Genomic DNA, 18,867 nt, shown 5'->3' with positions numbered 1-18,867 from the left:
ACTGTCAGAGTGGCATTACTGAGGGACCGGTGCAGTGTCAGAGGGGCTGTACTGAGGGAATGCTGCACTGTCGGAGCAGCATTACATAGAGACATAAAAACACAGAAATTTACAGCATGGAAGGTGACCATTTTGGCCCATCGTGTCCGTGCCGGCCGACCAAGAGCTATCCAGCCTAATCCCACTTTCCAGCTCTTGGTCCGTAGCCCTGTAGGTTACGGCACTTTAAGTACACATCCAAGTATTTTTTAAATGTGGTGAGGGTTTCTGCCTCTACCACCCTTTCAGACAGTGAGTTCTGTACCCCCACTACTCTCTGGGTGAAGACATTTCCCCTCAAAACCTCCCCCCAATTACTTTGAATCTATGTCCCCTGGTTGTTGACCCTTCTGCCAAGGGAAACAGATCCTTCCTATCCACTCTATCCAGGCCCTTCATAATTTTATACACCTCAATCAGGTCTCCCCTCAGCCTCCTCTGCGCCAAAGAAAGCAGACTCAGCATCTCCAATCTTTCCTCAGCCAAAATTCTCCAGTCCAGGCAACATTCTTGTAAATCTCCTCTGCACCCTTTCCAGTGCAATCACATCTCTCCTGTAATGTGGTGACCAGAACTGCACACAGTACTCCAGCTGCGGCCTAACCAGTATTTTATACATTTCAAGCATAACCTCCTTGCTCTTGTATTCCATGCCTGGACTAATAAAGGCAAGTATTCCATATGCCTTCTGAACCACCTTATCTACCTGGCCTGCTACCTTTAGGGATCTGTGGACCTACACTCTAAGGTCCCTTTGTTTCTCTACACCTTTCAGAGTTGTACCATTTAATGTGTATTCCCTTGCATTGTTAGACCTCCCAAAATGCATTACTTCACACTTATCCGGATTGAATTCCATTTGCCACTGTTCCGCCCACCTGAACAGTGCATTGATATCTTCCTGCAATCCACAGTTTCTTCTTCATTATCAACCACACAGCCTATTTTAGTGTAATCTGCAAACTTCTTAATCATACTCCCAACTGTCATGTGTGTATGCTTGCGGTTACTAGCCACCAGGTGGCGCCACTGTCAGAGGTCATTGGGCTGTACGCACGTGTGTGCAGCCCAGGTAGAAAAGGCAAGCCATGTAATGTAATCACTTTGGGCCCTAATACAGTAGAGCCAGGTTTGTACCTGTGTTAGTTTACAGTATTCAGTCTATCGAGTTATTATATACATAACATTTGGCGACGAGGTAACTTAAGAACCTTCGCATGCAAAAATGAGCACAATTGGAATTCTGGAGAGATTCGTGGAGGGAGAGGACTGGGAAGATTTTGTAGCTCGCCTGGGCTAGTACTTCATGGCCAACAAAATGGAGGAAACCACTGACGCAGTTAGGCGCATGGCGGTCTTCCTCACGGTTTGCAGTCCGAAAATCTATGGACTCATAAAGAATCTTCTCTCGCCTGCAAGTCCAATGGACAAGGACTGTGAGGAATTGTGTGCTCTGATACGTGACCATCTCAAAGCAGAAGGCGGCATCATCATCTCAAGATATCGAACCTACACGCACGTTCATTCTGAGGGCCAGGATGTGTCAGAAGACGTCTAGCTGGACCGTGTAAGTTCAAAAACGCGTTGGGAGACATGCTGCGGGATTTCTTTGTAATCGGCATCAACCACGAGGTGATCCTGCATTAGCTACTGGCGGCGGAGACACTGGATTTGAGCAAGGCCTTCACGATTGCCCAGGCATGCATGACGATGGACAAAAACTTAAAGCAGATATCATCGAAAAATCAGAAATCGGCAAGTACTGTAAACAAGATTGTATCGTCGTTTGGCAGAGCTGCAAATGGCAGGGCCTACTGCCCAAATTCCGCCAATGGGAATGAATCCGATTTCACCGTGTTGGCGCTGTGGGGGCAATCATCGGCCTCATCAGTGTCGGTTTAAACAGTACATTTGTAAAGGCTGAACGAGACTGGGGCATCTCTAGCGCATGTGTCCGCAACTGAGCAAGCGTGCTGCGACACACCATGTGGGGGATGATGACCAGTACAGCGCGGATCCGGATATGCAATCCAAGATACCAGAGGAGGAAGTGTTATGGACTGTATTCATTCCTAACAAAGAGCCAACCGATAATGATTAATGTGAAACTTAAAGGTGTGCTGATGGAATTGGACACGGCTGCAAGTCAATCAATAATGAGCCAGAGGACATTCGACAAGTTGTGGGATACTAAGGCTGTGAGGTCTAAGCTGAGTCCAGTCAATGCCAAGCTGCGTATATACACTAAAGAACTCATAACGGTGATTGGCAGTACAGTAGTCAAGGTGTCGTATGATGGTGCGGTTCATGATTTAACATTATAGGTTGTTCCAGGCAATGGTCCAATGCTGTTCAGCAGGAATTGGCTAGAAAAAATCAAATGGAATTGGAATGATATCAAAGCGTTGTCGTCGAAGGATGATACTCCATGTGCTCAAGTGCTGAGCAAGATCCTCTCACTGTTTGAACCAAGCATCGGCAATTTCACGGGAGCCAAGGTGCAGAGCCATGTGGACTCGGATACAAGACCCGTCCATCATAAAGCTCGGGCGGTTCCATACATGATCAGGGAGAAGGTCGAAATTGAACTGGACAGACTCCAGCGTGAAGGGGTCATATCACCGGTCGAATTTAATGAATGGGCCAGCCTCATTGTTCCTGTGTTGAAGAGTGGTGGCACTGTCAGGATTTGTGGAATCTACAAGATTACAATCAACCGAGTTTCAAAACAGGATCAATACCCGTTACCAAAAGCTGATGACCTGTTTGCATCGCTAGCCGGGGGGGAAGTCATTCACTAAACTGGATCTGACGTGGGCCTACGTGACACAGGAGCTTGTCGAGAAGTTGAAGAAACTTACATGCATCAACACTCATAAAGGACTGTTTATCTACAACAGATGTCCTTTCGGAATTCGCTCGGCTGCCAGCTATATTTCCAAGGAACGTGGAGAGTCTACTGAAGTCTGTCCCTAGAACTGTTGTGTTCCAAGAGGACATCCTGGTCACAGGTCATGACACCGCCGAACATCTGAACAACCTGGAAGAGGTTCTACATTGTCTGGACAAAGTCGGACTCAGACTGAAACTTTTGAAGTGCGTCCTCATGGCACCGGAAGTCAAATTCCTGTGGAGGAAAATTGCTGCTGACGGCACCAGGCCTACGGACTCTAAAACCAAGGCCATCAAAAATGCATCCAAGCCTCAGAATGTGATGGAGCTGCGTTCATTCCTTGGTCTACTCAACTACTTCGGTAATTTCCTACCTAGATTGAGCATTTCATTAGAACCACTGCACATGCTGTTAAAAGAAGGCAACAACTGGGTTTGGGGTGCGTCTCAAGGTAGAGCTTTTGAGAAAGCTACTAATCTGGTTTGCTCTAACAAGCTGCTGGTACATTATGATCCGTGTAAGCGTCCAGTATTGGCCTGTGATGCTTCGTCATATGTTTCTATGTTTCTATACAGAGTTGGTTGCGTGCTCCAAAAAGCTAATGAGTCGGGTAAACTACAACCTGTTGCGTATGCTTCTAAAAGTTTGTCAAAGCGGAAAGAGCCTACAGCATGGTAGAAAAAGAAGCATTAGCCTGTGTGTATGGGGTTAAAATGCTGCATCAGTACCTGTTTTGTCTTCGGTTTGAACTGGAAACAGATCACAAGCCACTCATTTAATTGTTTTTGGAAAACAAAGGTATCAATACCAATACATCGTCCCGCATACAGAGGTGGGCGCTGACATTATCTATCTATGATTATGTCATTCGCCATAGACCTGGCACCGAGAATTGTGCCGATGCACTGAGCCGTCTGCCGTTGTCCACACCGGAGGTGGAGACACCACAACCTGCAGACCTACTATTAGTTATGGATGCTTTTGAAAGTAAAGAAATCCCTGTCATGGCTCAACAAGTTAAGACCTGGACCAGCCAGGACCTGATATTATCGGTTGTGAAACGTTGTGTCCTTAGTGGTGATTGGTTTGCCATACCCAAGCAAATGGGTGATGAGACCAAACCTTACAACCATCGCAAAGACCATTCAGTCAGATTGTTTACTGTGGGGTAATCGTGTTGTTATGCCTAAGAAAGGCAGAGAGAAATTTGTACATGATCTACATAGATCTCATCAGTGCAACACTTGCATGCAGCTAAGTAAAGCACCAGCAGAATCACTGCTGAGTCTGTGGTCTTGGCCATCTAAACCACGGTCCAGGATCCACATCGACTTTGCAGGTCCCTTCCTTGGAAAGACATTTTTAGTTGTGGTGGATGCATATTCCAAGTGGATAGAGTGTATAATCATGTCATCCAGTACATCCACAGCTACCATTGAGAGCCTTCGTGTCATGTTTGCCACTCATGTAAGCGACAACGGACCTTGCTTCACTAGTCTGGAGTTTCAAGAGTTCATGAAACTCAATGGTATCAAACATGTGAGGTCAGCACCTTTCAAACCCGCATCTAATGGTCAAGCAGAGTGTGCTGTCCAAACCATCAAGCAGAGTATGAAACATGTAACTCAAGGTTCACTGCAGACTCGCTTGTCATGCACATTGCTTAGTTACACGACAAGACTCCACACGCTTACCGGGGTCCCACCTGCTGAACTATTGACGAAGAGAGGTCTTAAGACCAGGCTCTCTCTTGTCCACCCTGACTCACTATCATGATCATGCGACATTTCTGTTAACGATCCTGTGTATGTATTAAATTATGGTCAAGGTCCCAAGTGGCTCGCCGGTACTGTTACGGCCAAGGAGGGTAACAGAGTGTTTATCGTCAAGCTCAAGAATGGGCAAACATGCAGGAAACATGTTGATCAGATAAAGCTGCGGCATACGGATGAACCAGAACAGTCTGAGGAAGACACAATCAGTGACCAACCAACCTACCCTCAGTCATCAGAGGACTTCGCTGTCATCAATGAATCTGGACTTTCAATCCGTGACATGGTCATTACCACTCCCATCAGATCGGCTACCCAGCCCCCAGTCATAACAGACTCAGAACGCTCACCCAAGGCTGGAGTTGAACTGAGACGATCAACTCGGGAGCGGAAAACCCGGACTGTCTCAATTTGTAAAAAGACTGTTACTAATATCTTAAAGGGGGATATTGTATGTATCCTTGGGGTTATTAGCCACCAGGTGGCGCCACTGTCGGAGGTCATTGGGCTGTACGCACGTGTGTGTGGCCCAGGTATAAAAGGCCAGCCATCTTCTAATGTAATCACTTTGGGCCCGAATAAAGCAGAGCCAGGTTAGTACCTGTGTTAGTTTACAGTATTCAGTCTATCGAGTTATTATATACATAACACCAACATTCAAGTTCAAGTCATTGATAGAGACCACAAAAAGCAAGGGAGAGCTGCACTGTAATTGGGGCAGTATGGCGGGTGGCTGCACTGTGAGAAGGACAGTACTGAGGGCGCGCTGCACAGTCGGAGGCACAGTACTGAGGGAGAGCAGCACAGTCAGAGGCACAGTACTGAGGGAGAGCTGCACAGTAGGAGGACCAGTATGGGAGGGCTGCATTGTTGGAGAGGCAATGTGAAGATGGCTACAATGTCGGGGGAGGCAGTATTGAAGGAGTGCTGCGCTGTCGGCGAGGCAGTACTGAGGGAGATGCTGTACTGTCATTGGGGCAGTACTGAGGGCATGCTGCACTATTGGAGGGGCACTATGGAGGGAGCGCTGCACTGTCGGAGGGACAGTACTGAGGGAACACAGCTCTGTCAGAGGGGCAGTACTGAAGGAGTGCTGCACTGTCGAGGGACAGTACAGAGTGATCGCTGCACTGTCGGAGGGGTAATACAGAGGGAGTGCTGCACTGTCAGAGAGGCAGTACTGAGGGAGAGTGACAGTCAGAGGGGCAGTACTGAGGGAGAGCGACTTTGTCGGAGGGTAGTACTGAGGGAGGACTACACTGTCGGAGGGACAGCACTGAGGGAGCGCTGCACTATTAGAGGGGCAGTACTGACGGAGGGTTAGTACTGAGGGAGTGCTGCATTGTCAGAAGGGCAATACTGAGGGAGTCCTGCACTGTTAAAGGTGCCGTCTTTTGGATGAGACATTAAAATGAAGCCCCGTGCTCTCTCTATTCAATTTTTTAAAATCCCACAACTATTTTGAAGAAAAGGTGACTTGGACAATATTTATCCCTCAACCAACATCACTGAAAAACAGATAATCTGGTCATTACTGTTTGTGGGAACTTGCTGTGCACAAATTGTCTGGCGCATTTCCTATATTAAAGCAGTGACTACATTTCAAAAGTACTTCAAAATTTCAAAAGTTCTGACGAAAGGTCACCGACCTGAAATGTTAACTCTGCTTCTCTCTTCACAGATGCTGCCTGACCTGCTGAGCATTTCCAGCATTTTCTGTTTTTATTTCAAAAGTACTTCATTGTCTGTAAAGCGATTGGGACATTCTGAGGCCATGAAAAGCGCTATATAAATGCCAGTTCTTTCTTTCTACAATCTTTCTGTTGCTACCAGTGTGTGAAATCTGCTGGACAATGTTAAGAGGTTGAAGTTCACAGTTGTGGGAGTCAAGGTCGCTGCTACTGGAAGCAGTCCTGTGATGTGACATCACAGCAAAAGCTGTTCAGTGCAATATCTAACTGTCTGCTAGTTTGCGCAATAGCATCTGGGATCAACTGATGTGAGGACTAGGCAGAGTACCTATTAGCAGTTGCCGATGGAAGTAATGAGACCATAATTGTTTCCCGGCCAATGTTCTCAGCTATTCCTGACTCTTACTGCGGGGGGACAAAAATAAAAATACTGCAGATGCTGGAATTCTGAAGTAGAAACCATGGGTCAGGCAACATCTTTGGAGAGAGGGAAAGTTAGGTTTAACATTTCCGGAGTGATTATTTGCACAAACAAATTTGAGTCGTTCTGCGCATGTGGGCGGAGCCTAAAGACCGTCCTGTCTCCCACCGAAACCGCACATGCTCACCTGCCGTTCCAACATGTTTCTTGTTGGTCCAGCACCAATACTAGAGGCTGAAGGCTGGAGTCCATTCACCGGCTGTAGGCTCAGCTCAGTGGGGGAGAAGGTCAGGACCTCAGGGGTGGGGGAGATGGAGGGGGAGATGGAGGTGGGAAAAGGTCTTGAATTCAGCGGGGGAGGTCAGGAACTCGGTTAGTGGGGTGGGAGAAGTTCAGAAACTCGGGGCGGGGGAAGATCAGGACCTCAGGGGTGAGGAGGAGGGAGAAGGTCAGGAACTTGGGGTGGAGAATGTCAGGAACTCGGGGTGGGGGAGGGGGGGGGGGAGAATGTCAGGACCTCAGGGGTGAGGAGGAGGGAGAAGGTCAGGAACTTGGGGTGGGGGTGGAGAATGTCAGGAACTCGGGGTGGGGGGGGGAGAGAATGTCCGGAATTCTGGGGGTGGGAGAGAATGTCAGGAACTCTGGGTAAGGGGGGGGGGGAGAAGGTCAGGAACTCAGGGTGGGGGGGGAGAAGGTCAGGAACTCAGGGGTGAGGAGGAGGGAGAAGGTCAGGAACTCGGGGTGGGGGTGGAGAATGTCAGGAACTCGGGTTGGGGGGGGGGGGGAGAATGTCAGGACCTCAGGGGTGAGGAGGAGGGAGAATGTCAGGAACTCGGGGTGGGGGGGGGAGAATGTCAGGAACTTGGGGTGGGGGGGGGGACAATTGCCGACAAGATTACGGACCTTCACGCGAAAATGGCTACCCTTGGTACGTTGCAGTAGTTCGCTGATGGTGATGATCAGGACGCCTTTGTGGAGAGGCTCGAGCATTTCTTCACAGCAAACGACCTGACAGGAGACGACCCGACCACACTGGCTGATAAGCGCCGAGCTATCCTGCTAACCAGTTGTGGGCCCACCGTCTATGGCCTCGTCAGGGACTTGCTGGCACCAGCGAAGACAATGACCAAGACGTACGAGGAGCTCGTAACCCTGATCCAAGAGCAACTCAAACCCAAGGAGAGCATCTTCACAGCCAGACACCGGTTCTATACCTACCGACGGCCCGAAGGCCAGGAAATCGCAAAATATGTTGCAGACCTTAGGAGACTGGCGGCAGCATATAATTTCGTCAACCACCTCAACGAAGCGCTGCGGGACATTTTTGTCATTGGAATCGGCCATGTGGGCCTTCATAAGCTACTGTCTGCACAGTCACACTGCAGAAGGCCATCTCTGTTAATCAGGCATTCATGACCTCGACCTGCAGCTCTAGGCAGATGACTCATTCTCAGGACTCAAACCCGGCAAGTACTGTGCACAGAGTGGCGCCTTTTAGAGGCTGGACTGTAGAATGTGAACCTTCTCAGGGAAGAGAGAACAGACCCCCGAGTCCCTTAACTCAGAGTCTGCCGAGGGGGGCTAATTAAGTAGCTCCACGCTGGCATTGCGGAGGGAATCACAGGACTCACCAGTGCCGCTTTAAAGGCTATGTGTGTACATAGAAACATAGAAAATAGGTGCAGGAGTAGGCCATTCAGCCCTTCGAGCCTGCACCGCCATTCAATGAGTTCATGGCTGAACATGCAACTTCAGTACCCCATTCCTGCTTTCTCGCCATACCTCTTGATCCCCCTAGTAGTAAGGACTACAGCTAACTCCTTTTTGAATATATTTAGTGAATTGGCCTCAACAACTTTCTGTGTTAGAGAATTCCACAGGTTCACCACTCTCTGGGTGAAGAAGTTTCTCCTCATCTTGGTTCTAAATGGCTTACCCCTTATCCTTAGACTGTGACCCCTGGTTCTAGACTTCCCCAACATTGGGAACATTCTTCCTGCATCTAACCTGTCTAAACCCATCAGAATTTTAAACGTTTCTATGAGATCCCCTCTCATTCTTCTGAACTCCAGTGAATACAAGCCCAGTTGATCCAGTCTTTCTTGATATGTCAGTCCCGCCATCCCGGGAATCAGTCTGGTGAACCTTCGCTGCACTCCCTCAATAGCAAGAATGTCCTTCCTTAAGTTAGGAGACCAAAATTGTACACAATACTCCAGGCGTGGTCTCACCAAGGCCCTGTGCAACTGTAGTAACACCTCCCTGCCCCTGTACTCAAATCCCCTCGCTATGAAGGCCAACATGCCATTTGCTTTCTTAACCGCTGCTGTACCTGCATGCCAACCTTCAATGACTGATGTACCATGACACCCAGGTCTCGTTGCACCTCCCCTTTTCCTAATCTGTCACCATTCAGATAATAGTCTGTCTCTCTGTTTTTACCACCAAAGTGGATAACCTCACATTTATCCACATTATACTTCATCTGCCATGCATTTGCCCATTCACCTAACCTATCCAAGTCACTCTGCAGCCTCATAGCATCTTCCTCGCAGCTCACACTGCCACCCAACTTAGTGTCATCTGCAAATTTGGAGATACTACATTTAATCCCCTCGTCCAAATCATTAATGTACAATATAAACAGCTGGGGCCCAGTACAGAACCTTGCGGTACCCCACTAGTCACTGCCTGCCATTCTGAAAAGTACCCATTTACTCCTACTCTTTGCTTCCTGTCTGACAACCAGTTCTCAATCCATGTCAGCACACTATCCTCAATCCCACGTGCTTTAACTTTGCACATTAATCTCTTGTGTGGGACTTGTCGAAAGCCTTCTGAAAGTCCAAATATACCACATCAACTGGTTCTCCCTTGTCCACTCTACTGGAAACATCCTCAAAAAATTCCAGAAGATTTGTCAAGCATGATTTCCCTTTCACAAATCCATGCTGACTTGGACCTATCATGTCACCTCTTTCCAAATGCACTGCTATGACATCCTTAATAATTGATTCCATCATTTTACCCACTACTGATGTCAGGCTGACCAGTCTATAATTCCCTGTTTTCTCTCTCCCTCCTTTTTTAAAAAGTGGGGCTACATTGGCTACCCTCCACTCGATAGGAACTGATCCAGAGTCTATGGAATGTTTGAAAATGACTGTCAATGCATCCGCTATTTCCAAGGCCACCTCCTTAAGTACTCTGGGATGCAGTCCATCAGACCCTGGGGATTTATCGGCCTTCAATCCCATCAATTTCCCCAACACAATTTCCCGACTAATAAGGATTTCCCTCAGTTCCTCCTTCTTACTAGACCCTCTGACCCCTTTTATATCCGGAAGGTTGTTTGTGTCCTCCTTAGTGAATACCGAACCAAAGTACTTGTTCAATTGGTCTGCCATTTGAAGGCTGCAACACAAAGGGCCACCTCCAGCGAATGTGTAAGAGCAATATGACTCACTGTGTTGATGAAGAGTCTGCAGATGGCCATGAATCCAGCGCGGATTATGAAATGATAGGCAGAGAGGCAGCTCAGCCCCACGATGAGGGATATAGCATGTTTACCTGCACCACCGAGTGTTCCCCGTTGAGGAAGTAAGTCGAGATAGATGGCGTTCCAGTCTTCATGGAAGTGGACACGGGGGCGAGCTAGTCAGTAATGAATCAAGAAGCCTTTGAGAGGCTATGGGACAATCAAACTGAATGACACAAGTTGGTCCCGGTTCAGGCAAAACTGCGCACCTACACTGATGAACTTATCCCAGTCGTTGGTAGTACGGATATAAGGGTACTCCATGATGGCGCGGTGCACAAGTTACCTCTGTGGATTGTTGCAGGTGATGGACCAACGCTACTCGGAAGAAGATGGATGGAGAAGATCCATTGGAAGTGGGAAGACTTCACCCCTCCAGCGATCGATGTCCTCCGCGCTCAGAGGCAAAGCAAGCCCTCACTTGAAGGTGGACCCGGCACCAGAGAGCAGACCGGCACAGCACCTGAGGCACAGACCGCTCAGCACGACTGCGTGGAGATGATCCCGCTGAGACGACCCGAACGCACCTTCCCGGCTCCAGTGGCAGGACTCCGGAGGAAGAAAATCAGATCCAAAGGTGACTTCCCAGCTTCGGTGGCAGAAGAGGATCACCGCAGTTAACATCGTGGATAGAGGAAAGATGGCGCCCAAACCACGAGGTGATGCGCTGAAGAAAAAGATGGCGGTGGCCAGACCACGAGTTGCAGCGCTGATGGAGCAACACGTGGTACCAAACAAAGAAGAGGATTGGGGTAAAGAAAGCAAGGCTCTCTTAAAGGAGGCCTGCAACCCACCACACTTAAAGGGACAGTTCCACATTTTCAAACAATGTCAGAGCAACTGTGAGTTAGATGTAAAATGTGCAATTGATGATCAGAATTGTGTGCATGCAATAAACAAAGAAAAGTCTCAATGTAATAACAACTGTGAGCCAGATGTAAGATGTGAAATTGATGATCAGAGTTGTGTACATGCAATAAGCAAAGAAATGGTGTGCGATCGCGATCGGAGCTACAGGTTATTTACCATGAGTAATGAAACGTTATGTGATGTAAGATTTCAACTGCATTCAGTCAATGCAGCGGGCAGACACCCATCGGGAGCACACAGGTTCAGCAAGCTACCCAATATAGTAGCCTGCGTCCCTGGGACCAGAGTTATGCACCATGTTGTGTGGCCACAAGCAGCCAATACATACAAGCTGCAGAGCAAGCGATCTCAGGAGGGCAACGGCACCAGTATCGATATCCTACCCCTGATCGGCTCCACCTCTCAGGCACCCGATGGCACCAACCGCCACGAGCCTGAAAGAGCAAACTGCAGCCCCCAGACCCCATCGCCACCAAGGCCATACCCGGGAACGAAGGGTCACCCACAACAGTACTCCCAAAGGGGACCCGGGACCAGCCAGGATCCCAAACCAAACAACGCCCAGGCTAGCGAGTCAGCAGTTCCCTGTGCACTGCTAGATGACAGCTCCTCAGGGAGCAGCAGTGACCCAGGGTGCAAGGAAAGGACAGGGAGATCGAAGACATCTGTGAACCTGTCTGACGCTAGGAGCAATGGCAACAGCCCCGAGAGCAGGCAACTTGAGCCAACCGGGTTCCCACTGCCAGCACTGGGCACCGCGCCACCACCAGACTACCTGGACACCATCCAGCAGTTCTGGCACTAGCTTGTCCTCACGCACCTGTGCTGACACCCGTGCCGATTCCCAGCACGTATCAAGAATGTATCTCACCAGTCGAATGTACTTGCCTCACAACTGAACCACAAATGTAATGCAAATTTTTTTTTTCTGGACTTAAATGTATATGAATGTAATGAGCCTCCGGCATAATCTATATGTGGGGGGCGGGGGGAAGAGAATGGAGTGGTCATTGTGGTGTATGTAGCACACAAATCATTGACTCCACACGGTCTGGTGTTGATATAACTGCTGTGACCTTAGTCCTTTATTGTGTAACTCCAGAGTGCCTCTCAGGTGTGGTGGGCAGCCTTTTATACTCTGTCTTGCAGGTACTTTCAGGTCTCCCACCACAGCGCCCTCTGTGGCACACCATTATACTTATACATTTAATGTACTTGGACAATACATAACATCTCACTCACCCCCAGTTCCAAAAGCCATTGCTGGTGACCTCGGCCTTGTTGATTTGTGAGTGTGAGCCCATGACCATCCACTTCCCTCTTCTCCCCCATGTGGAGGACCCGGTGCAAGCATGTGGTGTTTGCAGTCCTTACATGGGTGATAAGGTACACGAGCATAACCTCCAACAGAAAGCAGGTATGCATAGACGGTACATATGTATGGTATATATGATATGTGGTACAGATGTTATGTCAAAAGGTTGCAGGTCCACTGAACAGTTATTTAATCCCAGCTCCTCTGGGTGAGGTACAATGGCGGTACACAGCCCCTTTTTGCCCGAGGTAATGGGCTGCGCTGAGACAGGGTTCGCAACTGGTGCGTTGCCTCTGTTCTCATGAAGTAGTCGCCTTAGCAGCCGCTGAACCATTGCATGAATTCCCTAAATCGAAAATCGCATTAGCCCATTGGTAATGTTAGTCATGGATCCATATCCCTTTTACTTGAACCTCATGGTATTAACTCTTTCCGTAATTCATATCCATTATTTTAACCACAGTAACCATTCAGCATTAAACTGTTAATTCTTATCATAAATCCGTTATCCTACATTCACATAGCTCATTTGGACTCGCTCTTGCCTTACAAAAGTCTTTATGTGGGGACTGCCAACGGTGTTAGGTCCTTTTAAGACTCCCGGGTGCATTTCCCTTTTAAGACGCCATCTTGTGGTTCCCACAAGGCTTCCCTTGGGCGCTGCCATTTTAGGTGTTCTGCTGGCCTTTGTCTGCAGAGCTCTGTTGCCACGAGGCTCACCACCATCTTGAGCTGACTGGTGAAGAAAGAACAGAAGGGACAAGGAAGAAAGAAAGGGAAAAAAACGGCCCAGAGCAACTCATCTTGGCAGAAGTGGTTCCCTGGACTCGATCAGTCACAGTCCCTGTGAGTCCCTCCGTACTTGCTGCCACATCCGCCACTCTGGCTCGCGTTCTCCCGAGTCACGCCAGCCACCGCCGCAGCCTCCGCTCCCACCGTTGTCTCCGCACATGCCGCCTCTCCTGTGGCCGCCGTGACTGCCACCATCGCAGCCGCTACCACCTCCCAACTTTTCCTCTGCGTGGGTCCCCCAGGTCCGCCGGCCATCGATGGACCTCCCGCTCATCGCCCGCAGCGCCCCGCCGGCCCGCACCCCAGCAATCGGCCCGTACCTGAAAACTTGCTCTTCCAGGGTCTGCTCATCTGTGGAGGCTGAGGCAGCAGAATTGCTTGTCAGGAGTTCTGGGCTGCTGTCGCCTGTGTGTGGATTTAGGCTGCAGCTCCAGCTCGGTCGGCGCTGCTCTTTGGGAACCCGGGGGACAGCGGTCTGTGGAGGAATGAAGTCTTCCCAGCTCCCCCGGACCTTTCCCATCCATCTTCTACCGAGAAGCGTCGGCCCATCGCCTGCAATGACCCACAAAGGTAAACAGTGCGTCTTGCCCCCGTGAGATACCTGCACATCCGCTCTGCCACAAACAGGTATCAGTTCCCTGGTGTAGGTACGCAGCTTTGCCGTGACCAGGACCAGCTTGGGTCGTGCAGCTGGGTTGATGCATAGTTTATCGAAAGTTCTCTGACTCATCAACGACGGACCCGATCCCGTATCCACTGCCATGCTCACTGGGACTCTGTCAATTTTTACTTCCATTATCACTGGGGGCGAATCGTCAGTACACGTATACAGTCCCAACACCTCATCTTCTTCTGCCTGCTCCTCGCTGAACAGTAGATCATCCCCCATCTCCTCAGCCACACGTTGAGTCAGATTTCTTTTACACATACGCTGAAGGTGGCCTTTAACGTGGCAGGTATTGCACGTGTACTCCGCAAACCTGCACCGGTGAGCCCCATGGCTTCCTCCGCAGCGCCAGCATGGTGCTATTTGATTGGCCCCCCTCAGCGGACTGAGTTCCAGGACCCCGAGGTCCGTGCTCTCTGCCCCGGGCAGAGCCACGTTCTGCAGTTTTGTCCGTGGTGGGCGCTATCCTGTGGACAGTGCCTGCCAGGTTCGAGACTGTGGATCATTTGCTTGGTGCTGCAAGTCCAGGTCATATATTCCCGGCTGATGGTGATGGCTTTTGTCAGGGTGACTGTGGGTTCCGTGGCTAGCAGCTTGTGAAGGAGGTCCTCATGGCCAATCCCTATAACAAAAACATCCTGCAATGCCTCGTCAAGGTGTGCGCCAAAATCACACGGCGCCGCGAGTCTCCTGAGGTCCGCAGCATATTTGGTGACATCCTGGCCCTCAGATCTGCAGTGATGGTAAAATTTGTATCTGGCCGTGAGGATGCTCTCCTTTGGTTTCAACTGGTCACGAATGAGTGCGACCAGCTCCTCATATGATTTGTCCCTGGCGCACGCGAGTGCCAGCAAATCCCTGACGAGTCAGTAAACCTCATCGCCACAACTGGAAAGCAATATCGCATTACGCTTCTCTCTCAATGCGTCCGTGACATCCGTCAGGTCATTTGCTGTGAAGTAGTACTCAAGCCTTTCCGTAAAGGCCTCCCAATCATTGCCCACGGTAAAATCCTTTAGCGAGCCCAGAGTAGCCATGGTTGCGTGGAGTTCGTCCATTTCCTCGTTGCCAATGTGGTGTATGTAGCACACAAATCACTGACTCCACAAAGTCTGGTGTTGATATAACTGCTGTGACCTTAGTCCTTTATTGTGTAACTCCAGAGTGCCTCTCAGGTGTGGTGGGCAGCCTTTTATACTCTGTCTTGCAGGTACTTTCAGGTGTCCCACCACAGCGCCCTCTATGGCGCACCATTGTACTTATACATTTAATGCATAACAGTCATGGACACACACAAACATAAACCACCAGCACTCTACTGCCAACGAAACACCAACCACTCACCCAAGATAGAAACGACCCGCCAAGGGTCAACCAGATAGAGCTAAGCCCATAGCACAGTCAATGCAGAGGCGATTTGCACTAAAGGCTTGGGGGAGAGTGATGTCATGTATCCTACATGGTTACTGCTTGCACTATTACAAGGTGTGCCACCAGAGGGCACTGCAGTGGGAGATTTGCAGGTTACCTGTACAGGTGTGCCTGGCCTAGTATAAAAGGCAGGCCACCAGGTGTGATCCTCACTCTGGAGTTATTAATAAAGGACTAAGGTCACTACAGTTCAAGTACAACACATTGCCTCGTCAAGTCATTATCAGAGCATCTAAAGACATAACAATAGCCACACGTGTAAACTCACCCCTATGGCCAGTAAAGAAACCCGATAACTCATAGAGGGTCACAGTAGATTACCGAGTCCTGAATAAAAATATTCCAGCCTCTTGCACCCACGGTAGCAGTGGTAACGGATTTGATAGGAAGTATCCCGCAGCCGCTACAACTTTTACCATGCTGGACATTTCAAACGGGTTTTGGTCCATTTCCCTGAGACGGGAGAACCAGTATAAATTTGCCTTTACCTTTAAGGGTCAGCAGTATATGTGGACATGTCTTCCACAAGGGTTTCACAATAGTCCCTCGATTTTTCACCAAAGTACGGCCGAGGCATTAAAAGGTTTTAGTCCGCCAGATCGGTTGGTCCAATATATGGACGATCTGTTGTTATTCTCCGAAAGTGCGGAGCACCACGGGCCATTATTGAGTGAGTTACTGCATTTGCTGAAAGAAGCAGGTTTTAAAGTAAATCCCAAGAAAGCTCAATTCGGCAAAGAGGAGGAGCAGTTTCTAGTTTGATCATTAGGGCAGGAGAAAGCACCATAGATGGAGCTAAGAGAAAGACAGTCCAGGAACTACCTGTTCCTAAGGACATGTCTGGAGTAAGGTCTTTCCTGGGAATAACGGGTTACTGCAGGGAATTCATAGAGGGATATGCAACCATGGCAGCTCCTTTGTTGAAGCTTCTTAGGAAAGGAGTAGAGTGGGAATGGAGTGAGAGTTGTCAAGAAACGTTGATTCGGTTAAAAGAGATGTTACAGGCAGCACCAGCGTTGGGAGCAGTAAATGGAGACCAGGACGTTAGTCTGGAGGTAGCAGCGACTGGGGACAGTTTGAGTGCAGTGTTACTCCAGGAGTGACACGGCAAGCTGAGACCGGTGGCCTACGCCTCCCAGGTTCTCACCAAAGTAGAAAAGAGCTTTTCAAACTGCGAACGACATCTGTTAGCAACTTTTTGGGCAGTAAAGCATTTTCAGTCACTCACAGGGTTAGCTACAGTAACTTTGCTGACCTGTCACACCCCGACACAAATATTACTGGACAGTAGAATGAAAGATGGGACAGTGAGCAGTAACAGGATTGCTCGCTAGACATTGTTGCTTACTCAGTTAGACCTGAGTAAGCAACAATGTCGGAGCAGCGCGAGTCCGGGGATTTCGGGAGGCCTATAAAGGCCCAGCAAGCGTGAGGAGGCAGGAGCTCGGAGCAGCGCATGTCCAGGAATTTTGGGAGGCCTATAAAGGCCCTGCAGGCGTGAGGAGGCGGGAGCTCGGAGCAGCGCGTGTCCGGGGATTTTGGGAGGCCTATAAAGGCCCAGTAGGCATGAGGAGGCGGGAGCTCGGAGCAGCACGAGTCTGGGGATTTCGGGAGACCTATAAAGGCCCTGCATGCGTGAGGAGGCGGGAGCTTGGAGCAGCGCGTGTCCAGGGATTTCGGGAGGCCTATAAAGGCCCTGCAGGCGTGAGGAGGCAGGAGCTCGGAGCAGCGTGAGTCCGGGGATTTTGGGAGGCCTATAAAGGCCTAGCGGGCGTGAGGAGGCAGGAGCTCGGAGCAGCGTGAGTCCGGGGATTTCGGGAGGCCTATAAAGGCCCAGCAGGCGTGAGGAGGCAGGAGCTCGGAGCAGCGTGAGTCCGGGGATTTTGGGAGGCCTATAAAGGCCTAGCGGGCGTGAGGAGGCGGGAGCTCGGAGCAGCGTGAGTCCGGGGATTTTGGGAGGCCTATAAAGGCCCAGCAGACGTGAGGAGGCGGGAGATTGGAGCAGCATGAGTCCGGGGATTTTGGGAGGCCTATAAAGGCCCAGCAGGTGTGAGGAGGCGGGAGCTCAGAGCAGCGCGAGTCCGGGGATTTCGGGAGGCCTATAAAGGCCCAGCAGGTGTGAGGAGGCGGGAGCTCAGAGCAGCGTGAGTCCGGGGATTTCTGGAGGCCTATAAAGGCCCAGCCGGTGCAGCTGCAGGGAAAGAAGGCAAAAAAGAAGTAGAAAGAAATTGAAAGGTGACATCAAAGCCAAGGGGGTAAGTGATTGGCTGGTGATTGGTGAGTAGTTTTTCTTTTTCTTTTCCCTATTAGTAAGTAACCTTTAGCATTATTGTTGCCAAATTAAGTTAATCTAGGGGTTAAGTCATGGCAGGAGAGCTTGGACACATGTTATGTTCCTCCTGTAATATCTGGGAAGTCTAGTGTCCCTGACGACTACATTTGCGGGAAGTGTATCCGGCTGCAGCTCCTGACAGACCGCAGTGCGGCACTGGAGCTGCGGTGAATTTACTCTGGAGCATCCACGATGTTGAGAATGATGTGAATAGCACATTTAGTGAGTTGGTCTTACCGCAGGTAAAGGGTGCACAACCAGATAGGGAATAGGTGACCAACAGGAAGAGCAGTGCAAGGAAGGTAGTGCAGGGATACCCTGCGGTCATCCCCCTGTAAAACAGATACACAGCTTTGGGTACTGTTGGGGAGGATGACTCATCAGAGGGGAGCAGCAGAAGCCAAGTTCATGGCATCGTAGGTGGCTCTGCTGCATAGGAGGGCAGGAAAAAGAGTGGGAGAGCTACAGTGATAGGGGATTCTATTATAAGGGGAATAGCTAGACGTTTCTGCGGCCGCGTCCGAGACTCCAGGATGGTATGTTGCCTCCCTGGTGCAAGGGTCAAGGATGTCTCGGAGCGGCTGCAGGACATTTTGAAAAGGGAGGGTGAACAGCCAGTTGCCATGGTGCATATAGGTACAAACGATATAGGTAAAAATTGGGATGAGGTCCTACGAGACAAATTTAGGGAGCTAGGAGCTAAATTAAAAAGTAGGACCTCAAAAGTAGTAGTCTTGGGATTGCTACCAGTGCCACGTGCTCATCAGAGTAGGAATCGCAGGATAGCTCAGATGAATATGTGGCTTGAGGAGTGGTGCAGAAAGGAGGGATTCAAATTCCTGGGACATTGGAACTGGTTCTGGGGGAGGTGGGACCAGTACAAACCGGACAGTCTGCACCTGGGCAGGACTGGAACCAATGTCCTCGGGGGAGTGTTTGCTAGTGCTGTTGGGGAGGAGTTAAACTAACATGGCAGGGGGATGGGAACCTATGCAGGGAGACAGAGGGAAGTAGAATGGGGGCAGAAGCAAAAGATAGAAAGAAGAAAAGTAAAAGTGGAGGGCGGAGAAACCTAAGGCAAAAAGCAAAAAGGGCCACATTACAGC

At 49.8% G+C, this 18,867-nt stretch overlaps 1 protein-coding gene across 2 annotated transcripts in view; it reads right to left on the bottom strand.

Annotated features, from left to right (window-relative positions):
- smc5 (structural maintenance of chromosomes 5) overlaps nucleotides 1-18,867 on the bottom strand; it is a 124,493-nt gene that overhangs the window by 100,882 nt on the left and 4,744 nt on the right. The window lies entirely within an intron of this gene.

The sequence above is a fragment of the Pristiophorus japonicus genome, chromosome 1 (assembly GCF_044704955.1).
Source record: "Pristiophorus japonicus isolate sPriJap1 chromosome 1, sPriJap1.hap1, whole genome shotgun sequence".
Lineage (NCBI taxonomy): Eukaryota > Metazoa > Chordata > Chondrichthyes > Pristiophoridae > Pristiophorus > Pristiophorus japonicus.
The sequence above is the reverse complement of the archived record's forward strand: the minus strand, read 5'-3'. Positions and strand labels throughout refer to the sequence as shown.